The following is a 20,148-nucleotide window of genomic DNA, read 5'->3' as shown; positions in this document are numbered from 1 at the left end:
ATCTTATTTTATTGGTTTTAATGCATGGATAAGCGGAATCGACCGAATTAGGTTTTTGAAAAAACAGTTTCAGAACTGTGTACGGTTGGGAAATATGAATTTTCCCAACCGTAGACAGTACTGAAATTGAATACAGTTTGCAAAAATAAGTGATGGATTTTCTTAGTTTTTTGTTTTTATGATCGTCATCTTCATCATGACGGAGAAGAAGAAGAGATAAGGAAGAATAATAAGTTTTTTTTATGATCATCATCTTCATCATGATTTACGAATGAAAAGCGAGGGAGAAGATAATAGATTTAGTTTTTTGTATATGATCATCATCTTCATCATGATTTATGAATGAAAAGAGAAGGAGAAGATAATAAATTTAATTTTATAATTCATGGAGGATATTTTAGCCACTACAAAAAGTAGTTGGATATAGGGGTTTGTTATTACTATTTATAACCTGATTTTGTCATTTTGTGAGCCCTCAAAACCCAATTTTTGGAGCCCCTATAATAGGTTTCTAATAAAAGCCTAAAATTCCATCCACAAAGTGTATTCTCTATATAATAACAGAGCTTTTTAAAGCGTTCTCATTCACCGGAGCTCCACGTTGATTCTGAATTCTATCTTCTGGTTGATTTTAGTTTTTGGTTGATTCTGGCCCCACCATTTACTTTTTTTTAGTAATAAAATATTATTTTTCTAAAAATAAAATAATTAAATCTTCTTCTTGCCTCGGATAACAAAATCTTGAAAATCTCATAACATGCCAATAATATATCAAATCACGATTTCATCATGATAATCAAAAAAATAAATCGAATGATCATCACGTGATGAGAAAATAAATCGAATGATCATCAAGTGTCCAGTGTTCGTTTACATTCTTTACAAAAATGTTATTTTCCTAATTACATCCTCAAACTATCAATTGTGCCCGTTTACATTCTTAAAAAATATAATCTTCCTAATTACAGCCCCAAACTATCAATTAAATCGAGAAAAAAATAAATTTCAGAAAAAACCTGATTAGCCCGGTCATAAATCTCTTTTCCGCAAAACTTGATTAACCCGGTCATGAATCTCTTTTCCGCAAATCTTTGTTGGTGGTCCTGCACAGCAGTTGCATTTTTGTTGGTAATCTGTATGAATGATTTGGAACAAAGATTATGATTTGAATAGAGTTAATACAAAACAGAAAATGAAGCTAATACAAAACAAACAAGCATTCAAGAAACTACGATTTCCAAAAATTATTTTTCTTAACTTTTTTTTTCTATAACTAAGAAAACAAAGAAAATGTAAACAAAAATATTATTTTCATGGTTAATAATTAATGATTAGTTAAAAAACAAAGAAAATGTAAACAAAATCTTTACATATTTTTTTTCTTATTAAAAAAATATTATTTCAGGGTTAATAATTAATTCACGATTTCATCATTAGTTCACGATTTCTATAATCTTTATTTCATGGTTACTAATTAATTGCGGATATTTTGTATGAGATTTTGTTACCTTCACTGGGATTTTTTTACTATTTCGTACATAATTGTAAAATTTGGTATGATGCTCTCTATATAAAGTGCTGCAACAAGGGTGGAGTCTCATCGTTCTCTCGATAGTTTTTTTTTCCTACACGGTTAGGGTTTATTGTTTTTGAATATTAGGATTTATCAATTTTGTCATTAAGGTTCACTTATTGACTGTGTTTATTTTGGTTTCCATGTACTGGACACCCAAAAAAATCGGGACTTTTTGGCTTTGCTGCAAACTAACACCCGGAGAAATCAGAAATATTTTCAAGGTGATTTTTTTTGCACGATAATATTTTTAAGGTGATTTTTTTTTGCATGATGTTTGTTTCGTTTTTAGATTCCTTTTTTTCATTGGTATTTTGATCATTCAATTAATTAAACCCTGGATTTTTGTTCTTAATGGAACTTTGAGTTCTTATCTGATTCCAACCAATTATGGAAGGCATGGCGGAAAATCAACGGAGTAGGAAGCTGCAAAAATGGTATAAAATTAAAGATATTATTTAACGCTATATTTTCTTGATATTGTGCACTCCTAAACCATGAGAAAATAGATGCTCAACATATTTTGGACAAGGAAATATTGCAATATGTAAATTTGGAGACCCAAAAATATAAAAGCTACTGATATTTTTAGATATTGGTTAATTTTATTTCCAAAAGAAAAAAATTCATTTTTACAGAATGTGTTGGGCAAGATAAGGCGTCTCTATAAAGCACTTGAGTAGAAGCCGAATCCCCTCATTTCCCCATTTCTTCTCTTTAAGAAAAGTTTTGATTTTCTTTTCGTGTTGATCTACTTTTATTTTCATTTGTTTTTTATACAGTACGCTTAATCACGCACCTGGTGTAGCTATTGCAGCGGAGTAATCAAGCGACATGAAGGTATATAACCATTTTGAACCATAATGTGATAACACCAATTTTGATTTCGATGTTTTTATTTTGATTTTCCTACTGACGTTTTTTTCTTTCGTAATTTTGTTGTTGTAGGTCTTTTTTTTTTGCAACTTCGAGATAATTTTTTTTGCACAACCTTGAGTTTCATTATTATTTATTATTATTCTATTTTTTCATTATTATGATTTTCTGTGTTTAATTTGTGTTTGTGTAATTCATGAATTTGATAGGGTTAGGGTTTATATAAGACTTAATTAAAGAATTCCATCTCTACAATTAGCTGTTAAAGTAATAACCATCCATGTTCATGCATCCTTGGCAGTGATGAAAGTGAGTAGTTGTCCCCTTTTTTCTCTAACATTAACTCAAGTATATATATGAAAACCAAGTTCAAGGTTATATTTAAGGGGGTCATCAAATTGCTGGGATAGTATGGAAAGATTACTTTTGAAGATTCGAACACTTTTTTTTCCTTTTTTTCTTTGTCTTATCAATTTATCAAACATGAAATGTTAAAGGATGAATTTTGAAAATGATCGCGCACATAGTTGTTAGTACCTTTATTCTTCTTGTTCACGTGATCTGAAATCCATATTTAAACTTTCTGACAGATCTTTATCAATCAACTAGAAAGTTGAAGTTTGACGATCAAAATATCATAGAAATTAATGTAATAGTATGTTTTGTGCATAACCATATGGAGAATGGAGTAGTTGCTAAAATAATTATATAAAAGGAAATTTTGCATGATCCTGTATAGAATTCAGCTACATATGGTAATGCACAAAACATAATGCTACAAACTATGATGACATGGCTAAAGAATTTGTGATGTATCAGCCAAAAAATAGTTATTGCATACACTGTCATTGTAATGACATCATACTTTAGTCGTAAATAAGATTATGTTGATTAGGTTCTTTGTTAATGATTTTTATTATTGAACAAAAATAGGAGGGAAAAAATATAACTAAGCACTGTAATTCCACTTTTTAATGTTGTGTTTTCACTGTTTTGATTTTATGGTTGATTAATTGGTTTTGTGATACATTTTATATTTCAAAAGACTCAATGTTAAGATCTAAAATGGGGTTTTGGGCAAGTTGTTGAGTAGGTTGCAAACGGAGAAATAGATAGTGATGTTCCATTGTTAAATCTCCTATAAAGCCTTAAAAAAAGGATTGTGTTAAGCGCTGCATATTCATAGATGGATTTTTACAATGATTTCCACCAATATAGGCACGAGATGGTGTTAAAAAAACCATGGAACTTAGTGTCGCATTCCTGCGTGACCGAGACAGTAGATTAGGATTTTTCTTTTCTTTTTACTCCCTACTACTAACCTCTTAATGTGGTGATGAATTGTAGATGGTGAGTAGTGTTGCTGCATATACATTTTAATGCTCTTCCCATTGTAAATTTTTTAGAAAAGATGTCATTTGATTTTCCTTTACATTTTTCATAACAATCTGTTATTCCTTGAAGCTCCGCCTCGAGGTCGCCCAGTGGCAAATTTGTATTTTGTTTCACATTGTTTGTTGTGTGAATGTGATGCATACAAGTTATGGAGAGTGAAATGCATGAGTGTGCCCAAGTATCTTGTGATTTTAAGTATACCTAGAGTTTAAACATTTTGATTTAGAGGATTTAAAATGATTGTTGATCAAAAAAAAAAATATTTTATGGGCCAAAACTTTATTAAAAATCTTTGTTCATTCTCGAGTTTGTTACCCAGACTTCCATTCATTAGATAGACCCAATGCCTTCTAACATTACCTTTACTTTTATAATCGCAGGTATTAAGTTTGGAATACATTTAGATTAAAAGGCATAAAAAGTAGAGTTTAATATGTATGGATATGCAAGGGAAGTGAAAGTAGAGTTATGATAGGAAACTAAAGAATACATCAACAAAAAGCTAGGCTTGTGCTATATCTGGGTATGGGTTAGGGGTGAACAAAACAATCATACCCGCAGATTTCACCCGATCCAATCCGAATTTTAGCGGGTGGACAACCGTTCCGTGTATTAATGGATTAGAAATGGGTAGACTTTCAGAACATGCATTTTTCACGGGTTGATCGCAGGTGATATATCAGTCATCCGTTGGACATCCGGTCTTAAAGTTTTTTTTTTTGGATTATACATAAACATAAGTCGTTGCCACTGAATGTAACCATGAAAATGGAAAATTTCTTTACATTAGTAAAGGACTTAAAAACTATGAAGTACGTGGGTTCCCTATTTGTTATTCCTTTGAATTATAGGAAGATTCTACTCTTATACAAAGATTGCTTTTAAGAATGCGAAGGAAAAATTATGAATTCCTCTTGGACGCATAACATCGAATAGTACACACAGATTTCTTATGAACATGCTAAGTAGTGATGAGAAAATACATGACCCAAAATACTTGTGAGGAATTCATTTGAGCATTTCACATGAAGGAATGAAAATTATTAAGTTGCGGACTAATGATATTGGGGGTTGCAGCTTATAGAAAATCGATTTTGAAAGTGAAAAATACTAGAACCACCCTACTATATGGGTTCAATATTTAGAAGCCCCACAAAATGGATCATCCACTATCAACTCCATACTTTCATATTTTGATATTTCCAGGCCCAATACTTTCATTTTTAGGGCTTCATAACGAAAATGTTTTTTTCGCTATGACAACTTTACCCTTTTCTATCTAAACAAGAATAAAATCAGTAGATATTTTCATTTCTAAATTTTCTTTCTCTCTCTTTCCTCTCTCTCATCTGTGGAGAAACCATTTCTAGGGTTTTCTGAGATTAATTTTCCACCTTGCGAATTGATTTGATTCAATGGAGATTTCGTAAAAATCATTCATCGTTGATGGAGAAGGTATCAGAGAAGATTCATTCACATGATTAATCATCATCGTCTTCATCTGATTTTGATAATGAAAAGGAAGTTAAACATCAGTCAGTACCTAAATCTTCATCAGCAAAAGGTGTTCATTCTGCTATTAATCGCCTCTTGGGAAGGAAGAAACCTGTTAATCATGTCTTTGGTGGTGAAAAGCGTAAGAATCTCACTACTGATTTTTTGTGATATTTTGTGGATTTGTTTGGTAGTTTGGTGGTTGATCTAGGTTTTTTGAGGTTGAATTTTGAGCTTGAAGTTCTAGATTTGGTTTGATTTTGTTTGGATTTGAAATAATTTCTGATCTGGTTTTAGTGGACTTAGTTGCATGTTATTGGAGGTGGATAATGATTCGTTTTACTGTTAATTTCATGATCGATGCACTTGATTGGGGTTTGTATGTAAAGTTGATGTCAATTCCTAGATGTTTAGTTTGTTTTGCTTGTCTGTGATCTTATCGAGGTTTGAGTGGATGTGATTTCTGTGTTTTTATATACTTAGATTAGGATGTATGAATCAATTAAATATTAAACATGTGAAAATTGAAGCTATATTGATCGGTATCTCACTTTGTAGCTGAACTGATTGATTTCGTGGATCTGATTAGATTTACGAAGGTGGAATTTGGGTATTACCAAGCTTGTTATAGTTTTATTTATAATAACTTGCAATATATATAACATAAACTTTATATCCCAGGATGTGTAACTAGCAGTTACACATCCTGGTAGTTACTGCTAGATCCTCATCCAAACTGAATGATGGTCCTTTACTGAGAACAAGCTGGCCATAAAGCAACTGCCGAACAATGTTATCTAGTCATTCTAATATGCATGATATACCTTTTCATAAGAACTTGCAATATACATAACATAAACTTTATATCCCAGAATGTGTAACTGCTAGTTACACATCCTGCTAGTTACAGGTTTCGGATAACTAGCAGTTAGACATCCATATGCCAACATATATAGATACCTAGAAATGTGGCAATCACAATCAAATTTTATGGAGTCATGTTTACCTGAAGCTCACTAGACAAAACCATCCTCATCTGCTTAACCACTTTTTTGGTATCATTATCAACACCACCACTCCCTGCAATCCACACATACACGTAAACAATGTATATAGTTATTAAGAGCCTTATTTTTCTGAAAATTCATTTGGTCAATGTTGTCCTAGTAATTGAAAACAGAAACACTAAAGATATACTTTGCTTCATGTCTTAGCAATTGAAAATCAGAAACTTGCATTCATGGACAAGCATTATAAGATTATATTGAATTAAACTATCTTTTGCGAAGGTACAGAAGTATAGATTGACTTAAGGTAATGAGAATCACAGAACATGTATCTTATTTGTTTGAGCAAGATTTTTACTGAAATTTGAAACCGTCGAGTTTGTTGAAGGTAAACTTCAAGATATGCATCTGTGTATTCCTTTTCAATCATCGTAAGAGAATAGAATTACCGCAATAGCTAACAAAACATAACATGCTTGTGTATCTACTAGTTACACATGCAAATTAGATGTGTGACTTATAGTTACACATGTTAATTTGATGGTATATGCATATGTAACCTAATATGAAACTTCTATCTAACTGTAACATTTTTAATTTTACCTTCTTTTTGTAGAGTTTGTAACTCTGTAAGGGTGAACTATTAAGTTTTGTATACTTGCTCTAGTTTATTCAGTTATGAGATAGATTTGACTATTCTGTGTCCATTGGTTTTTGATTTTTGGATGTCATGTTTTGTTCATTTGTATGAGAAGTGTTCTAGCTGCTATGGTACTGATATCATTTGCTTGCCATGTAGTTACTAAGAAGGCTGACCCTAAGGTGCTGGCTAACAAAGCTTCCAAGGCTGTCAAAGCTGGAGCATCAACCATTAAGAAGAAGGCTAAGAATATCTGCACATCAGTCATATTTCACAGGCCAAAGACATTGCAGAAGGCAAGGAATCCCAAGTACCAATATATTAGTGCACTACCAAGGAACAAGCTGGACCATTACCAGATCCTGAAATACCCACTCACCACCGAGTCCGCAATGAAGAAGATTGAAGACAACAAGAAGAAGAAAATAAGGATGCTTTCAAGAAGATGTAAACATCCAGACAGATAAAGTGAACACCGTTATCAAGTAAGCCTTCTTGATTACTTACGACTAGCTACTTCTTTTTCTTGAAAGGTAGTATATGGATATAGGTCTGGAATGGTTTCACTTAACTCATACATCTGTTTAACTGCACATCACACAAGCCATATGCATGACAATTTGCACGTTTAACTAGCATTGGCAGACTATGGATGTGTAACTAGTAGTTACACATGCTAATTAAATATGTAACTTCTAGGTACACAAGCCAAATAAATGTGTATCTACTAGTTACACATGCAAATTAGATGTGTAACTTATAGTTACACATGCTAATTTGATGGGATATGCATATGTACTTATAGTTACACATGCTAATTTGATGGGATATGTTATAGTGGTTATATTTATGAAATTGAGAAAAGAACATCAAGTCCTAGTAGTAGGGAGTAGTAGTGGATGCAGATTAGACTAATTAGATGCAGGTTATACTTATAGTTACACATAATAATTAGATGTGTAATTTCTAGTTACACATGATGATTGTATGTGTAACTTATGCTAATATGCATGTGTAACTATTGTTTACATGTGTAACTACTGATTACACATGCATTTTGTTTTCCTGGGTTCATATCTATACCCTGCTGAATCAGTTGTGTGATCATTTTTTGCGATATTAATGTGCTAGCACAAGGTTCCCAGGTGTTTGTATTATTCTGCCAGTATAATTACTGTCTGAAGCTTTACTTTCTGTTGCTTAAAATGTCCTTCGTCATCGATAATATGAAAATGGCTTAGGTACATCTAGACTAGCACTGTAAAACGTCTTTCTGTTAATACAGTGCTAACAACTCTTTCTGCTGAAGCAGTGATATCTTAATTAAGAGCTTCTCATTCACTTGCAAGGTTAACTGTATTATTTTATGACTGGTAATTGCTTGATAGTCACCTCTCGTTTTTGCTAGTGTTATTCATTTAGAGATGGATTTGCTGATTTTATGTTGACATATCTAAGTCAGATGCATGTGTAACTCCTAGTTACATAATTCAGATGCATGTGTATCTGCAAGTTACACATGTTAATTAGATGTGTAACTTTTACTTACACATACTGATTTTGGGTACACATATCAATATGTATTGTAACTCCTAGTTACACTAGTCATATGCATGTGTAACTGCTAGCTACACTAGCCAGATGAATGTGTATCTCCTAGTTACACATGTTATATGCATGTGTAACTCTCAGTTACACAATTCAGATGCATGTGTAACCGCTAGCTACACTAGTCAGATGCTTGTGAAACTGAAATATACATTGTTTTATGTACTGTTCATTTTAATCGTATAAATACTGATTGCTTGTTGTTATATTTCAGGTTTTAGATAACTTCATAAAAGCTAATTGTTAAACGTGGTAATGGTCTCGCTGGAACTGGAGTTGACGCTGAATACACAAGTCAGATGCATGTGTAACTCTCAGTTACACTAGATAGACACATATGTAACTCTCAATTACACTAAACAGATGCGTGTGTAACTTCTAGTTACACATGCTAAGAAATTATTGTAAATGAATATTAAAGTAATAACTTTTTTTTTGTGTTTTTTTTTTTGATGTCTATTTATTTGCATATATATATACAAGTGTAACTTTGCATTACACATATCATAAGGATGTGTAACTTCTGGTTACACATGCCATATGCATGTGTAACTTCTGTTTACACCTTCGCACTGTATTTTAATAATTTCGGGCCTAGATTTAATAATTTTGGGCCTAGATTTAAATTTTATTTAATTATGGGCTTGACAATATGCATAAGGGTATCAAGGTCTTTTAAAAACTCGGGGCCTAGATTTAAACTTTTTTTAATTAAGGACCTCATATTATGGGTTATCCATGGGTTGGGCCTGAGCCTAATTTCCCCATTTTGAAATTCACCAATTCATCTGTATCCTTTTGGTTCATCCGTTTACCCACGGATATCAAAGCGTTGGGTAATGGACTAGATGTGGGTGCATTTTTGAAATCCGAAATTTTAATGGATTGGACGTGGATGGTGCTAAATCCACACCCATCCATTTGTTGCTCGTCCCTAAGATGGGTAGGCAACATGCTTCAAGCAGGCTCCGTTTCTTCCTTGGGCTTTCACAACTCGAGTAAGAGTATGGAGATTGGATACCGCAAATGCACGAGCACTAGACAAGGAAAATGGGATAAGTTTTGGATGAGGGCGTTTTTGGATTGGGACATGGGGAACAAATGATATATTCACACATGTTTTTCATAGTTTTTCATAATAATTGATTCTATAAATACTGTCTCCAAAATTATCAAAGATAGGAAAAAATAAATTTCTCCAAAAATATACTTCTTTCATATTTGTAGAATCAAAATTTGTTAGAATCGATTGTTATGAAAAACATGTGTCAACATATCATTTATCCTCCATGACCCATCCAAAAACGCCTCCATCAAAAAATTATCCACAAAGAAGGGAATGGTATATCTTTTGACGATAAGAAACCTTTTATTTAGTTCACATATTTGACTCACATATTATTTTTGTTCTACTGTCGTTTTCTGCGTTCGTTTACTTTTCTTATGTACTTATTTGGTTTGAACTGGGAAAAATCTGTTGACCATGAAATGTTTACCATAGGTCTCTTTATATCAAGCACTTATCAGAGAACACAGGTTTAAATAAATGAACTGTCAATAGGCAAGTAATTACTCATAGTTATAGTTTTTTGTAGATTTCTTGACAGTCATATTACTTGCTTTCAATTTTAAACGGTAAATATAGTCTTATCCAAGAAAATATAAGATCCCACTTCACCGTCCAAACACGCATCACTGCGGGTACCAAATATGATGAAAATATTTCATTGCAAAAATTTAGGTTTATTAAACAATATGATATTCTAATGCTTTATGCATATTGTTTTATTGTACTTTTTGTATTTGGTTTTATTCTCTGTATATTATTTAGATTCAGGTTCTAATTTGTTTTATATCGATGACTTTCATTTAAAATTCTTTTAGGTTAGTGTAGAGAAAAGGAAAAAATTAAAACGGCGATGATCTATCTAAGAAAATTTTCCTCAATATTCATATGATCTTGCCAATATAATAGCTTGTCCAGTGGTCATTGTATGTGTTTCCTATGTGGTAACACAAACAATACATCCTCAATCAATTTTTCCTTAATATTAAAGAGAGAAAAAAATTCATCTCCAACAGTGTTGCATGTAACCTCTTCTTTCAATTAGTACAATCTTTTTTTCCACAATTAAGATTTTATTAGAGATGAAAATGGTTGGTTAATATATTAAAGTCAACTCAATTAAGTAAAAGCTGACTAGGATGGTAGACAATGTCAAGGAGAATATCTAAAACTAGACATTCACCTTCACAATGTTTACCCAAAATCATCTATACGTTGGTTTAAGACATTAGGGTTGGAGAATGATTTTAGAGAAAATGGATGTATATTATAGGTGGATTTTGACATTTATCTCTACACACATGCCATTGGAGAAGCTCTAATGACATATGATATTATCGAGATGAAAGAATTTCTATAGAAAAATCAAGTAGGTGAATGAGATTTTTTCTTTTTTAGATTGTGATGTATCGTGATCTTGATGACACTTTTATTGATGAAGTAGAGTGATTGGGCGAACCAAAAAAGAAAGAATATGTAAAACAACAAGAGCATCAGCTCCAAAAGTTCATGGAATTAATATCAGACTTATTGGAGGGGAACTTTTATCCAATATCTAAAGCCGAAAAGAATGCTACGGAAGTTTAGATGCTTTATTAGAGCATCTCCAATGGAGTACGGGTTTTTAAAAATATTGAGACCACCTAAGATTTTAGAAACTCTCCACAAAAAATCACTCCAGTGGTGGTTGGATAATTGATATTTAATCTGATATGGAAGTTTGAGTTTGGAAGAGAATATGGAATTTTGGAGACTCTCATCCATACCCAAGTCATCAGTCTATTTTTGTTTTATTTATTTGTTAGATTTTGTGAATTAAATTTCTACGGATAGGTGACAAATTTATCAAAGTAGATATAGATACAACTACCACTGAATATGCTTATCAAAAGCAAAAAAAATATTTGACTTTATGTTGTTAAATACCTTTTTTTAGGTCTCCGCATGGGATAAATATCCATGCACCATTAGAGACGACCTTAGTTTTAATTGTTTTTATCAGTTTACCGATTTCTCTATTAGTTCTTACAGTCATGACTTTACCAATTCTAAAACACGGTCTCAATATTTCACAAGCGAGAAACAATCCCATGCATATCACGGATGAAAAACTAGTTTAACTAGAAAGGTAGTTTAATCTTATAGTCATTCTACATACACCGCACAAATGGACCATGCAAAACCCACCCCTCAGGGATTAGCGGCAGGCCATTTGTGGGCCCACCATGAGGAGACTTTGAGTTTGAGGGAATGGTTTTTTCTTAGTCTATTTGTGCGGCCTGGCAAGAGTCTTTGTTTTATAAAATCAGTTACACTAGGTTAAGTGGATTATCCAATGGGAAAATTAGGCGCAGGTCCAAAAAAAATAATATTTTCATTGTCAGACCCACAATTAACTTTAGGTACCGTGACACTCATAATTATATGAAATTATTAAAAATATTTGCATGACAGATTATGCATCCGTATGACGGGTTATGCATCAGGAGTATAATTGGCAATGCAACTTGGATATAACATATCTAAAAATCCATGCCTTGGAATTTTATAAATTTTATATCGTTGGAAATCTTTTTAAGAGAGCTAAGCAACGAGTACAAACAACAATATCAAATTTTTATTTTTCACGAAAAAATCGGAGGTGATCATCATTTTAGGCAAGATTCCGAAAAGTGACTACATAACCATTATGCAGCCACCAAAAAAGATGCATAACACAATCTGCAGACGCATAACGAATTATGCAACCATTTTCTCGACTGCATAACAAATTATGCATCTGCATAACAAAGTTATGCATCTATAACAAGTTATGTAACCATTGTTTTGGTTGATTTTAGTGCGTACATAAAAAATTGATGCATAATGCAGTATGCATCCATATTTACGGATGCATATCAGGTTATGCATTTATTTTCTCGATGCATAAAAGATTATGCAACAATTTTCTCGATGCATGATGCATTGTGCAGTCATATATTCGGATGCATAACAGGTTATGCATCCATTTTCACGACTGCATAATATATTATGTAGATATATTATTGTAGGTACATGACAAGTTATGCAACCTTATTTTTTGTTGGTTTCAATACTAAGAAAAAGGTAGTTGCATAACGTTTTATGCAACCGTTTTCTGGACTGCATAACATTTTATGCAACCGTTTTCTGGACTGCATAACAAGTTATGAAAAAAAAACTGCAGAACGATCGATTCCATCACCTGCTTACTAATTCAGCCTTGCAATATCAACACATAGCTCTGCCCAGTACAAGAAAACGAAGGGAATATAATAAAGTGGGTGATAAGAAGTGATTTAAGAGAGTCTTGTAAACGAAGTGGTCTGTGTATGGTGTACTGAAGTTTGAAGACCATCAATTCAGTTGAATATGCATTAATCAATTCACAAAGTGACTAAAGCCAGTCTCCCTTTAGACCATCAAACCAATTAAATGAAATTGTTTCGTCCGCGACCAAGAATCAATAAAGCTAGCAAACCAAAAAATAAGAATCTAATGATTATGGAGAGTTTTTGAATCCTAGTGCAAGAGACGGTAATTCAAACATTTTTGCGAACATCCCGTATGCGTCTCACAAACAAGCAATACACCCCTGAAAGACACAAATTCAATATAAACCCCTTGTAGTTGTCATCATCAAAAACACAAATTAATGGCAGAACTTATATTTTTCCCTATCTTAATATTTCTTCCTTCATCGACAATTTCCGACAGAAAACCATCTTTTCCTTGTAATCTCGTTAAAGTCCATACATTCATATATTTCAGAGCAAGCAACACCTCTTTTATGATCTCGATCGATCCATAAAACCCAATTAATACATCCACCTAGACCTTGATTAGCAGGCCATTGATTAATCGGAACATACTCCATTTCTTTCTTATTTTCTCGGCTAAAATTCATTATCCAAATCCCCACAAACTCAATCAACCTCTTCTATGACATTATCTCGATCGTACGGCAACACCAACTTCTCTATCACATATTTATCTTTTACAGTACGAGTAACCACCAAAAACCCATCTCATATTCGACCAAAACTTCTCTCGGTTCAGATCCCCTTTTCAAATTCATTCTTGAACTCCAATATCTCAATTTGATTACCATACCAAACTCTAGTCAAAACCCATTTCTTCTCTGAATGTTTTCGAATCCAAAAAAAAGATTAGGAAAGAAGAATAAAAGAAGTATTGAAAGAAAAACGAGAAAGAATAAGCGAAGAAACAATTTTAGAAATTATGGGTGTGGGAGAAAATTTCCCCCTAGAAAATGAGTGCGCGCCTGAACTTTTCTAAGCGTGGATTTCACAATAAAAGAAATCTGTAAAATGAATTTTCCTGTAGTTTTCACTTATCCAATCTGGACGATAGAAAAGTCCAACGGCTATACTAAAGATCCTTGGATATCATAAGAGTATCAGATTTTACTTATCGTTCCGGACTTCAAATATCTGAGCCATTCAACTACAAAAATGTTTCCTTTTAAGATATCGGATACCTTGATTTTACCAATTTTCCTGGATCCGTGTAGCTACTAGCTAATCGTTCAGAATGAGGAAGCATTTATTTAATATCATTGAAACTTGGGATTCATTTCCAGTCTTGATTCTTGCTTCAAAATTATTTAATTTTAATTTATCAGCTTGTACTTCAACTGATATGCACCTTTGGTTTTACATATGGGTGCAACACCATTGATAAGATTTAGAAAACAAATAACCAGATGTAGAAAAATCAATTTGTTTTTGAGTAGGAAGGGCAAAGCTCAAAATAGAGTCTGGTGGGGGTTATTCAAGAAAAATGTGAACTGAATGATAAATCCATATATACAAATCTATAAATCTGTGCTGAGTTGTTGTTTACTTCCACTGATACATATTTTCTCAAAGTGAGGGCCGTAAAACCATATTCCCCAATAAACAAAGATGAACCTGCCACCTTCTTATACATTGAGACTTGAGAGAAGTTTCTAGTATTTCATCATAGTACTACAAAAAATGTGGAACTTGGAGATGCGTGCAGGTGCAGGGTAAGTGTCTAGTAGTGATTGTGTATGACAGGGAGAGAGACATGGATATTGGATTCTGTATGACAGGGTAAGGTGCTTGCTACTACTTGTACTCCCTTCTGCTTCTCTTCCCTTATGCATTGATTCAAGTATCTCTCTCTGCCATTGTTATTTCATTTTAGTGCATGTTATACTGAGATTGTTTAGCTGAAACCTTTGGTTTTTGTTGTTTTGATTATCACAGAGGCACCATTTACTCCCAAGACACCTTTGGTTTTCTGTCCTAGTGGTGATAGTGTCTGCTGCGACACTAACCAGGATCTGGAATTGCAGAAAGTGTTTCAATCTATAAACATTTCTGATCATTTTTGTGCTTTTCTTTTGAAATCTATAATTTGCGCGGTATGTCTTGATTTTGAGCTGCTTATACTAGTTTCAGCAAATGAATCATGTATTTGTCATCATCTATTCATGTGTTAACATTTCATCACATCCTAACTTTTGGATACTAATGAGTTTGCAGCAATGCCATCAATTCTCTTGGGATTTATTTGGAGGTAATTTAGGGACTCGATCAGTTCCTACACTCTGTACCGTTTCGGCGAACGCAGCTCTATCCGATACATCTTCAAATAATTTCTGTTCAAAGGTATGGGATGCATGTCAAACTACATCCATACTAAACTCTCCATTTGCACCCTCACAACGAAATTAAAATTAAAGTAGCAGTTCGTTCTACTTCTTCTAAATTAGCTGATCTTTGGAAGTCAAATACTAGTTTCTGTAAAGCGTTCGGTGGATCTCCAGATGATGGATTAGTATGTTTCAACGGGACATCAGCTGTGCTACGTAATAGGGAAAATCTACAGCCACCAAATGGCATTTGCCTTGAGAAATTAGCTAATGGGTCTTATCTTGATATGACTGCACATCCAGATGGATCTAACCGTGTTTTCTTGTCTAGCCAACAAGGTAAAATATGGTTGGTGAATGTTCCCAAAGAGGGAACTGGAGAAGCAATGGTGCTAGATGAATCAAATCCATTTGTAGATCTATCTGAAACAGTACATGTTAGTACCGAGCTTGGGTTGATGAGTATAGCATTCCATCCGAACTTTGCACACAATGGTCGTTTCTTTGTGTCATATAATTGTGATAGGGACCATTGGTCTGGATGTTCTGGAAGATGTTCATGTAACACAGATGTTAACTGTGATCCTTCAAAGCTTCATTCTTCTTACGGGGATCGACCATGCCAGTTTCATTCTGTTATCTCAGAGTATACCGCTAACAATAGCGGGTTTGATCCATCCTCGGTAATTATCTAGCGCATGATATTTGCAACTTCTACTAAAAAAAAAAATATTAATACAGTTCTTGTTGATTCCATTTCCTTAGGCAATAAAAGGAAATCCGGTGGAAGTGAGGAGGATATTCACAATGGGCATTGCATATACAAATGCTAATGGGGGGCAAATCATCTTTGGTCCAGATGGGTGCATATACTTCATGACAGGAGACCGAGAAACTGAACTTGATCCGTACAATCTCGCTCAAAACAAGAAATCCTTGCTTGGGAAAATTCTGAGGTTTGACGTTGATAACTTTCCAAGTGAGTATTACTAATTGTGAGAGGCAATTTACAAGAAAATGTAGTAATGCTCTTCTTTGTCATTACACGCTTACTGCATATACTTACTCAGATAAATCCCTTTGGACATGCTTTTATGTACATTTTGGTAATGGTACAGTGTGTTGTCAGGTGAGGCAGAATTAACCAAACTGAATGCATGGGGAAACTACTCAATACCAAAAGATAACCCGTTTCTGTATGACAAGGAATTCCTTCCTGAAATTTGGGCCTTGGGATTAAGAAACCCATGGCGTTGCAGTTGGGATTCAGAGAGACCATCCTACTTTCTCTGTATAGACTCTGGCAAGGAAATTACTTTATGTTCTTGCCACTTCTTTATGCTAATTTGCATTTTTTGATGAGATACTTATTAGTTGTTGAATATGCGTTGCTGTTGTTTTTGATGGAGTAGTTTTTGTAGGATCAATATGAAGAGGTAGATTTAGTCACAAAAGGTGGAAACTACGGATGGCCATATTTTGAGGGAACATTCCCTTTCCATTCTCAGAATTCTTCAAGAGGAAACAAGACTAACAACTCCACAAACCTTATCTTTCCTTTAATGGGATATGATCACTCTCCTGTCAATACGAATGAGGGTTCTTCGTCCATTGCAGGTGGTTTTGTATATAGGTCCGCCACTGATCCATGCTTATATGGCAAGTAAGTTACGTTATTCTCAACTTGTATCGCCACAAACATGAATTAGTCTGATTGCTAATTTTTTTGTTGTGCATGAAATCTCAGATACTTGTTTTCAGATTTATATGGGTTTGCTATATGGGGAGGGACAGAGAACCCGGAAAACAGCGGGAGTTTCACTACTGCTAAGATTCCATTTAATTGTTCTCATGGCTCTCCGATTCAGTGTGATTTGGAGAAAGAAAAATCTCACCTAAATTTGGGCTATGTTTATGCATTGTCAAAGGATAATAGGAAGGATATATATCTTTTAACAAGCAAGGGTATACTCCGAATTGCTCCTCCAAGTCGTTGTCACTACATATGCTCAAAGGAAAATCTTACAGCTTTCCAAGATCCACAACATGTACCTTTCTCTCCATCAATTTCAAGCGGGATGCATTTCAATAGTTCACTGAAGAAGTTGTTGCTCTTCTTCTATTCATTTCTATTGCTTGTTTTGGATTTTGCCTTGTAATATTATATCATCAGTTGCTCTAGAATGAGATTTTGCTTGTAATCTGTGTTTAAGCAGTAGAGAATGGCTGGCAACAAACTATATAAAAAGAAAGATGGATTATATACACATAAGGGCCTAGTTTTTACCTTGGGTTACAACTCTAGGACACTTTTTTTTCGCATTGCAAAACTAGACCTCCATCCATGTTTCCATCCAAATCCGTTACTTTTGTCAATTTCTTGGTCAATTCGGTCAATTTGTCTTCATATGAGATGAGATAATGACGCCAAAATTACCCATATACCCTTTATACACGTGTCGTCGTATTGGTGTATATGATAGTACTGTTAATCCCGTGAAGAATCAACGGCTTAGATTAGATGGAACTGATAGCAGACACGTATGGTATCACATGTGCCAGTGCCACGTATTATATCACATGTGCCAATGCCATGTTGTGAGTTCTGGGACGTTCATCAAAAATCATTTGATCTCGACGATTTTTTATGGCTGAGATTTTTTTCACATGTGCCAGTGCCACGTATTTTTTTCACTTTATAATTAACGACAACATTATGAGTTATGGGTCATTCATCAAAAATCATTTGATCTCGATGAATTTTGACGGACGATATTCGGTAGTTGCCACCTATATATCAGGCGGGAAAATGAGACAGAAGAGATATAATCTCATCAGTATCTCCATTTTCCATTTTTTCCTTCTTCTCTCTATTTTCCTCTTTCGTTTTTCCTTCTTCTCTCAAGGGTTGGTATAATAGAAGATGGGTATACCTAATAGATCAAAGAAACAAAGAAGTACGATAGATTCAGAGGCTAAAGTGAAGATGGGTAGAACTAAGAAAACAAAGAAACGACAAAGTAAACCACGAACTGAGAGGTAATTGACAAACTTAAACCCTAGATTTGTTTCATTAGCTTATTATTGTTTATGTTGTGATTCTTAGATAATTTTGAGATTCAATTTCTAGGGTTTATAGTTTTGAGATTTTCAATTTCTAGGGTTTATAATTTTGCGATAAGGTTGTTAGATTTTGAGATCAATAGGTTTATTTTCGCTTCTTTGTGAATCGATTTTTCTAAGTTTTGTGTTTGATTTCTAGGATTTTTGTTTTTCCCTATTTTAATTTCATTTCTACGGTTCGTCTTAGATTTCTAGGGTTTCTTTTTGTTTCCCAATTTTGATTTCATTTGATTCTAAGGTTTCTGTTAGATTTCAATGGTTATTGTTTTACCCTATTTTGAATTAGGGTATATATTATTGGACTGTATTATTTGCTTTTCTAATATGATTTATTTGTTTCTTGTAGGAATGATGTTGAAGATGACAGGATGCCTTTCAGAAGTTTTAAGGTAAATGTGATGGAACTTGCCAGAGTTTTGAGTTCAGGCAATATACTAGAGAAGATATGGGTCTGGATAGGTTAAAAGACATGATCAGGCCAAAGTTGAGATTGAAGGGTGATGAAATTATAGAAATATTGTGGTCATAGAATTCTTGTACGTCAATGTCATTATTTAGAGAAGAAGAGTTCAAGTCTTGTTGGAATAATGCAGAAATTGATGACAATGGTTGGAGTAAGATGTATATGCAAGTGCTAGAGAGTAGTAGTAAGGATGGTGATGATTCTTGTCTTACCTGTGGTACAGTTCCTCCACACAAGTACTTGAGTCCAGTGAAGAATAGGACACCAAAGAAACCAGTCTCCAAGGGAAATACACCTTGTACTTCAACAGCAAATAAACCAGTCTCCAAAGGAAATAGACCTGAGAGTTCAAGAAGAAGTCCAAGGCTAGCAGCATTGTTTAAGAAGAAAATTGAAGGAAAAAGTAAGAAGAAGTTGTTTGTTGATATATTCAGAAGATGAAGAAGTATGTGAACAAACTCAAGCAGCAGAGTCAATTATGGATAATGACAAGGAAAGTCCAGAAGTATATGTTCCTCAATTCTTTGAAGAAACTCAACCAACACAGGCAAGTATGGCTGAAAACATGCCTAATACAGAAGTAGTTCTTCCTCAAATGTCAGAACAAACTCAAGGTACAACACAACCTAGTGTTTTTGAAGAACAAGTATTTAATCATGATTTCTGGGTTGAAGTTGCAACACAAGCAAGTATTGTTGAAGACATTCACAGGTTGAGTGAAGAATCTAAGAAGAGTGGTGAGATTGTTGTTCTCCGAAAATTGAAGAAGATGAGTGCCATCCTGATGAAGATATGAACAATGTGCCTGGATATGAACATGAGTTTAAAGATGACATGGATTACAAGAAGTTTTTGAAGAAGGTTGAGAATGGGTATTTATCTGATAAGGGAAGTGATAGTGAGGGTGAAGGTGGTAGTGATGCTAATAGTATTGGTGGGGATCCAAAATTTGGTGAAGTTGAGGTGAAAATGACAAGGAAGCTAACAATGTTATTGTTTGTTATCTTTGTTGTTTAATCCTTAATTTTTTGTTGTAGATATGTTTTTGGTGAATATAAGTACTAATATTCTACATATGTTTTTGTCTTCTTTGTTTAACTGCAGAGGACCACATAGGGGACTTACTAGATTCAGATTCTGAAAAGGAAGGTAATTTTTACATTTTTTTTATTCCTTCGTTTTGTTGTATAATCTTAGGTATTTATGTTTATATTCGCTACATACTTGAAATAACTAGTGTC

The 20,148-nt window shown here is 33.7% G+C and overlaps 1 pseudogene; it reads left to right on the top strand.

Annotated features, from left to right (window-relative positions):
• Window positions 1-7,113: 7,113 nt before the first annotated feature.
• LOC113315419 lies at window positions 7,114-17,568 on the top strand (annotated as a pseudogene).
• Window positions 17,569-20,148: the final 2,580 nt, after the last annotated feature.

This window comes from Papaver somniferum, chromosome 10 (assembly GCF_003573695.1).
Source record: "Papaver somniferum cultivar HN1 chromosome 10, ASM357369v1, whole genome shotgun sequence".
NCBI lineage: Eukaryota > Viridiplantae > Streptophyta > Magnoliopsida > Ranunculales > Papaveraceae > Papaver > Papaver somniferum.
Note: the sequence above shows the minus strand (reverse complement) of the source record. Positions and strands in the feature narration are given on the sequence as shown.